The 8,055-nt window shown below is 36.1% G+C and overlaps 1 long non-coding RNA gene across 1 annotated transcript; it reads left to right on the plus strand.

Annotated features, from left to right (window-relative positions):
* Positions 1 to 6,237: 6,237 nt before the first annotated feature.
* On the plus strand, positions 6,238 to 8,046 carry LOC127178830 (uncharacterized). The gene is made up of 3 exons (XR_007829442.1): positions 6,238 to 6,893; positions 7,023 to 7,094; positions 7,995 to 8,046. It is a non-coding gene; the product is annotated as an uncharacterized LOC127178830 (long non-coding RNA).
* The last annotated feature ends 9 nt before the right edge of the window (positions 8,047 to 8,055 follow it).

Here is an 8,055-nt window from a genome sequence, read left to right on the forward strand (position 1 = left end):
TGTAATATTTGCTTTGTTTAATTTGCATTTATTTGAAGAGGCACTACCTCCTTTAATTGCTTACTTTGATTGGAAAATGGATGGACGGATTTATTCTATATATCTTTTTACTGCCACAGATCACTACTCGTCTTAAGAGGGATGCTCTAGAATAGTTATTTGTTTGAGTGATCCTGCACAAAAGATACAAAATCACCCACTGACCTTCCTGCTGAAGATAAACAGTGACCTATAGGCTTCTGTAGTACTGTCTAGTCTCCCAAATACTAGCAGAAAATATATACTATACTATTTTGTAATATATTTTATACCTGCTCAGTAGCCACCGATGCATGCAACAATATACCATGCTTTATGAATATATTTTGAATATATATGAATAACATAACATCTCTGCCTTAACCAGTATATGCCATATTATGTTTAATATTATATGCATATTAAGCATAATATCTCCTATAAAGGCACAAAAAGTTTGTTTGTATACATGCAACAACAGACTCTACTATACTGTTGTCACTGAGTTTCAATATGCAAATAATATTGAAAAAGTAAAGAATAATATGAGGATGAATCTTATGGAATCAGTAAAGAACATGTATCATCATTCACCCCAAAATGAACATAAAAGCAATTATATTATGCAATGGGAAAAAATAAATAAAAATTTTGAGGGCAGAGTATTATTAGTGCGTATCGCTCTATACCCGGTAGTTACATTACGGAGCTTGAAACTTAGCCTTGTCCAGTTTAGTCTGTCTGTCTGTCTGTTTGACAGTGTCTTGATGCAAATTGTGTGATCCTTCAAAAGAGCAAACATACAATTTATCATTTATTCATTTTAGTTTTTTCAATTTAATCATATTATCATTTATAATAATCATTTATACTCAGTATATACTAATTTCATTGATTCATTCATTGATTAGTCATTAATGTTATAGTTTTATTATTATTATTATTATTATTATTATTCTATTGTTGTTGATGTGTGGTATCAAGGGCTGTTTGTCTTCATGAATAATAGATGAGAGGGAATGTTTATGGAAACTCACGAGTGTTTATCAGGATCAGTGTTGGGAATTTTGATTACTTTTCTAAATATGTAATATTTTCAAGTGTTAATCATTTTAAAACATTTAAACCAGGCAGAGTGAACCTTACAGTAGCACTCAATACTGATTACTGTCATACTTTATCACTTGAATTAAGATTATAATAAGTAAGGGATAATAATCTGTATTTTGCAATAATAACTGACTGGATGTACATTATCCCACTTATTACACAACTGATGGCCACAAAAGTAAATAATTAGACATGAAACACTGATCTGAGTTGAAATATTTGAACGTAAAACTTCCATGAAGAAATCAGTTGCTAGTAAGTGACAAGTTGACAGAATTAAGAAATTGTACACATAATATTGAATTGAGTTTTAATATTTTATTAGCTAACCAAACACAAAGCTTCCACCAAGAAAAACTATCAAGTGTATAGCGCTGACTTAAGTTGCCCAGATGAGTCTGAGTTATTGGCTTTTACCAGTTGTTATCAGGGAATAACATACCTTGGAATGTCACGACTGAAACAATCAGAATCCAGCATTCCACAGAGCTGTGTAATATTTTATTGTACAGCACAGCCACCACAAATTCAGACTGGTTTTGAAAACAATTGTTTGCATGGAAACACTGGCATCTAACAATGCCTTTGGAAAATAAAAAACTATTAATCTTTAAAAATAAAAGTATATGCATAAACCCAAATAGGAAATAAAACAGTTATTGAATAAGCATGTGTCTGTTCTGTGTCCTAAACTCCCGAAACATTGGTGTCTGATTTTAGAGCAGTCAATGCAATTATGAAAAGTCAGTTAAATCTGTATGTGTGTGTTAAAAAAAAAAAAAAAAAAAAAAAATCAGATGTAACCCCGTTTGTAATCATTAACATTTTCAAAAGTAACAGTAATTTAATTACACATTTTTTTCTCAGTAGCTGTAACTAATTACTGTTAAATTTATTTTGTAATTAAATTATGTAATTCCGTTACATGTAACTAGTTACTCCCCAACACTGATCAGGATCAACTAAAACGCTGGATTTTTTTTTTTTTTTTAAAGGTATGTGAAAAATTTTAAAGTTCATGGCATAGAATCTTTAAAATATGTCCAAGAGTTATACACACCGGTCTGTTATTGTGGCGACATGTCCACGCCCCTAAACATGACGCGGCACAAAACGAAACGTGATTGGTTGCTTTACTTGTCAGTCATATGACCTCTTGGGCGGACCTTATCCATTCAAAGCGGCCAACGTTCGCAGACCTGCAGCTGTCAGTCTGAAGGTCTGGCTACACAAGACTAGGTATAATACTACTTGTTGGATTTGTGTTCGGCAGGTGAAGTCTGAGCATCAAAACATACACAACTATGATTATTTAATAAATTCTGCTCTTTTTTTCATCATCACTTAATCTCCTGCTTCTGCTCTTCTCCAGCTTTTCTCAGTCAACTTCTTGGCTAATAGAAGACTATTAATACAGTTTTGGGTACCAGGTAAGACTTGCTGTTGACAAATTTTGGGTATTAGTCAATTTTACTGACTAGTTGTTCTGTTACCAGATTCTGTTACCAAATTTTCGGACTGCATCTGGCCATGTTGGGCTGCTTTAGAGAAGAGGACGTGTTGTTACCATGCTCAAAACGCTATTGTTGTTATTATTATTATTATTATTATTATTATTATTAATGCCAGGTGATTGCAGGCCCTCTTTGTTCGGTCTTCCTAGGGACCAAGCTAGCTGTCAGCAAATGATTTCTACTCAGTTATTTTGTGTAATTTTAATAAAGAATAGGCTACTAATGAATCCATCTTTTGTTTTAGTCTTAAAAAGTGAAAGGTCTATAAATGTAAGCAAAACAGACAATAATCTTTTCTTGTAAAACGTGACAAGATCGCGAATTCGAAAGTGTTCCTTGTTAGTAAGACATAGGGCTCAATAAATGATGCTATTGGGCACAATAAGCAAGTTAACATGCAGTACAATCTATATCTTTCACTCGAGCTATATATAAATGCATTTTAATCTATGTATTTTTAAGTTTTAAGCAACCTGCGATGAATCAAACATCAACTGAAGCGAAATTACATGGAACAAAAAATAGTAAATTATTCATCAGGTGCCATGTTTAATATAGCTGCATTTTAGAGATGTCTAATAAGTTAAGTAGCATAAAATAAATTATTACTCGGCGACGTCATTAACAACGGCCCTACATTGTTGACCTAATGTTGTTCAAACGACGGAGATGCGACCGTGTTCGAGAAACAGTCGTGACTAGCTAGTTCGTTTCCACAACAATGAATCGTACTAAGGAGGTTAATCAGCGAGTTACATCGTTGTACGGGAAACGCACCCCAGGTTGAGGGTTTACCACTTTCGTTACCATATAACTATAAACTACGATAAAAGTTAACCAGCATGCATTGATTGCCAAAATCAAAAAGCTGTAGCCAAAAAAAAAAAAAAAAAAAAAAGTCGCAAATGAGCGACCCGTGGAAAGAATGAGTCTAGAGCCCTGGTCAGCCTGCGACTGATTCTGAAGCAGTGGCGACAATAATTAGGGAGCGGCTGCAGGGAGAGTGAGGGGGACAGATCGGGTCACTATGAATCTTTGGGGTCATGTCCCCCCTGTCCCTAGTGCCATCTGCGCGCCTGGTTACACTGCGCCCCATAAACACAATGAAGCCTTCGAAAATAGCCAGTCGACCGGGTCCGTGTACTCCGTGTAACCATAAAAAATGCGGTTTCTTCTATAATGCTTTAAACACTGATGAATATAATAAGCTAATAAGCAGACACAAACTAATTTTCATTATTCATAATTCGTGTTTAAAATCGCAAAATGATATAAAGCTTGTTTTTAATGTATATAAATGCTACATTTAATTTCCTTTTTAGCGTCTCTATACAGACACCAGCGCCCTCACGCGCTACTGAGGTGGCTACCATAACTGCTTTATAAAAACCTTTAGCTTCGATATTTTTATCATCTTAATAATTTTTCACGCCTAAAAACATGTAGCCTCATAGGCGCGGGAACTGGGGGTGCTGAGGGTGCTGCAGCTGTTTTTTTTTTTTTTTTTTTTTTTTTCTTTTCTGTGGTCAACTGTTCATCAGTTTATCAGCGTCACCCAGAGCGCAAAGCCACGTTTGGAGTGCCAAAATCTTCATAACGTTAAATGCTGACTGTTTTTTCGCATTAATGACACCGTGTGCTTGTTGTTAACTCCTGACCCGAGACTGTTTTCCCCTTCTCCCAGAAAAGCTTATACTATAGGTGTTCTAGCAATTAACATAGTTCAGTTTTGTATGTAATGACAAAGTGATTATATATATTTTTTTTTAATTATTATTATTAAGTTAAAAAAAAAAAAAAAAAAACTTTGGAGCATTTTTGGTAGTTAAATATAAGTTTTTGTTTTTTTAAAGTAACGACCAAAGTGGCCAGCGGCAGACAGTGAGTTGATCATGGTCTTTAATCAATTCTGATCAATAATCTATAGATATAAAACAGTTAAACTAGCATATCAATGCTAGTTTAAACGTTTAACCTATATTGATGTGTGCTATTAGGCGCATATATCCAATCGTTTGAGCGGAGAGTGGAGGCGAAACAGGCGCTTTACAGGACACGGAGGCGCCAGCGCGATCACTTGCATTTTTCCCAGTGGAAACCATTTAAAATATGTTTGCGTTGTTTTTGCTCAAAAATGTAACAGTAATACATCGTTCGGAACTGTAAAGAGTATACTTTTATTTGTTTACACTCACAATATCAATAAAACGTTGTCAAGAAAACAAACATGATGCGCGCTTTCTGCCGTCTCAAAAATGAACCGAAACGTAGCGAATACATGCATCACGAAATAAAACAGATCGGAAACAAAAAACTCTTTCATTATGTAGCTAATCCGTAAAGATGCATTTCTCTCTAAAGGCGCGTCCATTGAGGAGATGACGAGTCAGGGGTGCGTTTCCTGTACAACGACATAACTCGCTGATTAACCTCCATAGCACGACGCATTGTTATGGAAACAAACTAGCTAATCACGACTGTTTCCCGAACACGGTCGCATCTCCGTCGTTTGAACCACATTAGTTCAGCAATGTAGTAGTGATGGGTCGTTCTTGAACGATTCGTTCATTTTGAACGAATCTTTAATGTGACTCGGGACGAACGAGTCGCCTCGGGGAGTGATTCGTTCAGTCGCGCATGCGCAACATCCTGTTAGGTTCTGTACTGGAATTAGTTCACCTGTTTTAGAGTCGTTCGTTCACCTTATGGGGCTGTCACGTGATGAACGAACGACTCAAACCCGAAGACTCAAAAGATGAACTAATCAATTCTCCTTCCGGCTCAGACTGCATAGGTTAACATTACGGGGATGTCACATGATGAACGAACGACTCAAACCCGAAGACTCAAAAGATGAACTAATCAATTCTCTTTCCGGCACAGGCTGCATAGGTTAACATTACAGGGCTGTCACGTGATGAACGAACGACTCAAACCCGAAGACTCAAAAGATGAACTAATCAATTCTCTTTCCGGCACAGGCTGCATAGGTTAACATTACAGGGCTGTCACGTGATGAACGAACGACTCAAACCCGAAGACTCAAAAGATGAACTAATCAATTCTCTTTCCGGCTCAGGCTGCATAGGTTAACATTACGGGGATGTCACGTGATGAACGAACGACTCAAACCCGAGGACTCGAGAGATGAACTAATCAATTCTCTTTCCGGCTCAGACTGCGTTGGTTAAGCTAATTGGGCTGTCAGGTAATGAACGAACAACTCAAACCCGAAAACTTGTCAGATAAGAGGCGAGGTGAGCAAATCATAGACTAAAGATCCAGGTAAACAATGAATGAATCTTTTCTGTTTCTTATAGCATTATAGTTTTGTTTTGTTTGTAGTGTGATCAACGTTTGTGTAAGCAGTAGATGTGTTAGGGAGGTAAAACGTAACATTTTAATTATATTTTGCTAAAATGAACGAAATGACTCGAAAAAAGATTCGTTCATTTTGCTGAACGAGACTCAAGGGACCGAGTCGGTAAAATGATCCGAACTTCCCATCACTACAATGTAGGGCCATTGTTAATGACATCACCAAGTAATAATTTATGCTAGTCAACTTATTAGAGATCTCTAAAATGCAGCTATATTAAACATGGCACCTGGGGCCGGTTGCATAAACATAGCCATTATCTTAAGACTAAGAATAAGCCTGACCAACTAAAGTCAGTGGGGAAAGACTGTTGCATAAAACAAGTGCATGGTTGTCTTTAGTAAGACAGTCTAATTTGCACTGCATTGTGGGAAAAGTAAGACGCTAAACAGCTTAAACAAAATGGCCGACAGTGGGCGCTCGTCGCAGTTTTCCTTTGCTGAAAATATTTGCATATTGGAGGAATACAATGCTGCAAAATCGATTTTAATGAACAAATTTAGCGATTACAATGCCAACAATAAAAAACACAAGGCTTGGTCCACAATAACGGATAAAGTTAATAGTATAAATCCTTCTGTCCCGCGGACCGTCAAAGATGTAACTTACAGAAATGGTTTAAAAACATGGTGCAGGAAGCAAAGAAGGAAATATTCAAACGAAAAAAAAACAGCAACGGGAGGAGGACCAAGTGCAAAATTAAAAAAAAAAAAAAACAGAAATTATCATTGAAATATATGGCGATGAATCGCCAATGTTTTGGGGAATCCCTGGAGGGAGGGAGAGCGGAGTTTCCTGCGTGACTTCACCTGCTGCTGGGGAAAATACATCGCCTCACACAGCTGTTGCATCAGCGTCGCTTGGACAGTCTCGTAAGTAGTAGTGTTTTTGAAAGTGATTGATTTTTTTAAGTCTGCTATTCTGTATACTATTCTGCTGTCTTGGATTGAGTACCATGTGTTGTGTTTTTTTTGTTTTTTGTTGTTGTTGTTGTTTTTTAGCTGATTGCGAGGTAACGTTAACGTTGGTCACTGAAGAAGCGCCAGTGACAAGTCAGGACCAAACAACACAAGGTAAAACATAACAGTTAAGGCCCGTTCACACCAAGCACGATAACTATAAATACAACGATAACTATATTTGCGTCCACACCAGAGAACGATAACTGTATGTTTTTGTTGCACTTACACCACTTCAAGTCCTCAGCACATTTCAAGTGCATCTAAACATTGAATCTAGCATAAACTATCTGATCTATAACATAATAATATAATATATAATTTATAAATATATAAATTATAATATATAATTTATAAATATATAAATAATACAGATTATTTTTCTACTGCACCTTCAAATGAGGCAAGACAATGTTGTCCAACCCTGTGCCGAATGTCTGAGGTAATTTTATGTTTTATGTTACTCTGTTTGCTGTCTGTTTGCTTCTGTTACATTGCTATTTCAAATGCGCAATCCCTTTAAATGTGAATGAAGTCTAATTAGCTGTCAGTGTTTTATCGTTCATCAGCTGTAAAAAAAATCGATTTTTAGAACGTTATCTTTATAGTTATAGTTTTCGTGCTTGGTGTGAACGGGCCTTTACAATTAAAGTAACATTTTTACATACACCTTGCAGTTTCTGCGATATGTTAATTATTTGACTGAAATAAGAGGGATCTTACAAAATGCATGTTTTTTATTTAGTACTGACCTGAACATAATATTTCACATTAAATACATTTACATATAGTCTACTAGAATTTATAAGAATGATCATATTCAAAAGTTTACATTCACTTGATTCTTACCAGAGTAATCCACAGCTGTGTTTTAGTTTGTTGATAGTTGTTCATGAGACCCTTGTTTGTCCTAAACAGTTAAACAGCCCAGTGTTCTTCAGAAAAAATCCTTCAGCTCAAATTCTTTGATTTTTCAGCAGTTTTGTTGACCATTTTGAATTTTTTAACATTCAGCTATTGTTGGAAAGGCGGGGCTTAGGACACCTGTCGATCGAAGCCATGATGCAGCAGAATG

The sequence above is a fragment of the Labeo rohita genome, chromosome 16 (genome assembly GCF_022985175.1).
Source record: "Labeo rohita strain BAU-BD-2019 chromosome 16, IGBB_LRoh.1.0, whole genome shotgun sequence".
Taxonomy (NCBI): domain Eukaryota; kingdom Metazoa; phylum Chordata; class Actinopteri; order Cypriniformes; family Cyprinidae; genus Labeo; species Labeo rohita.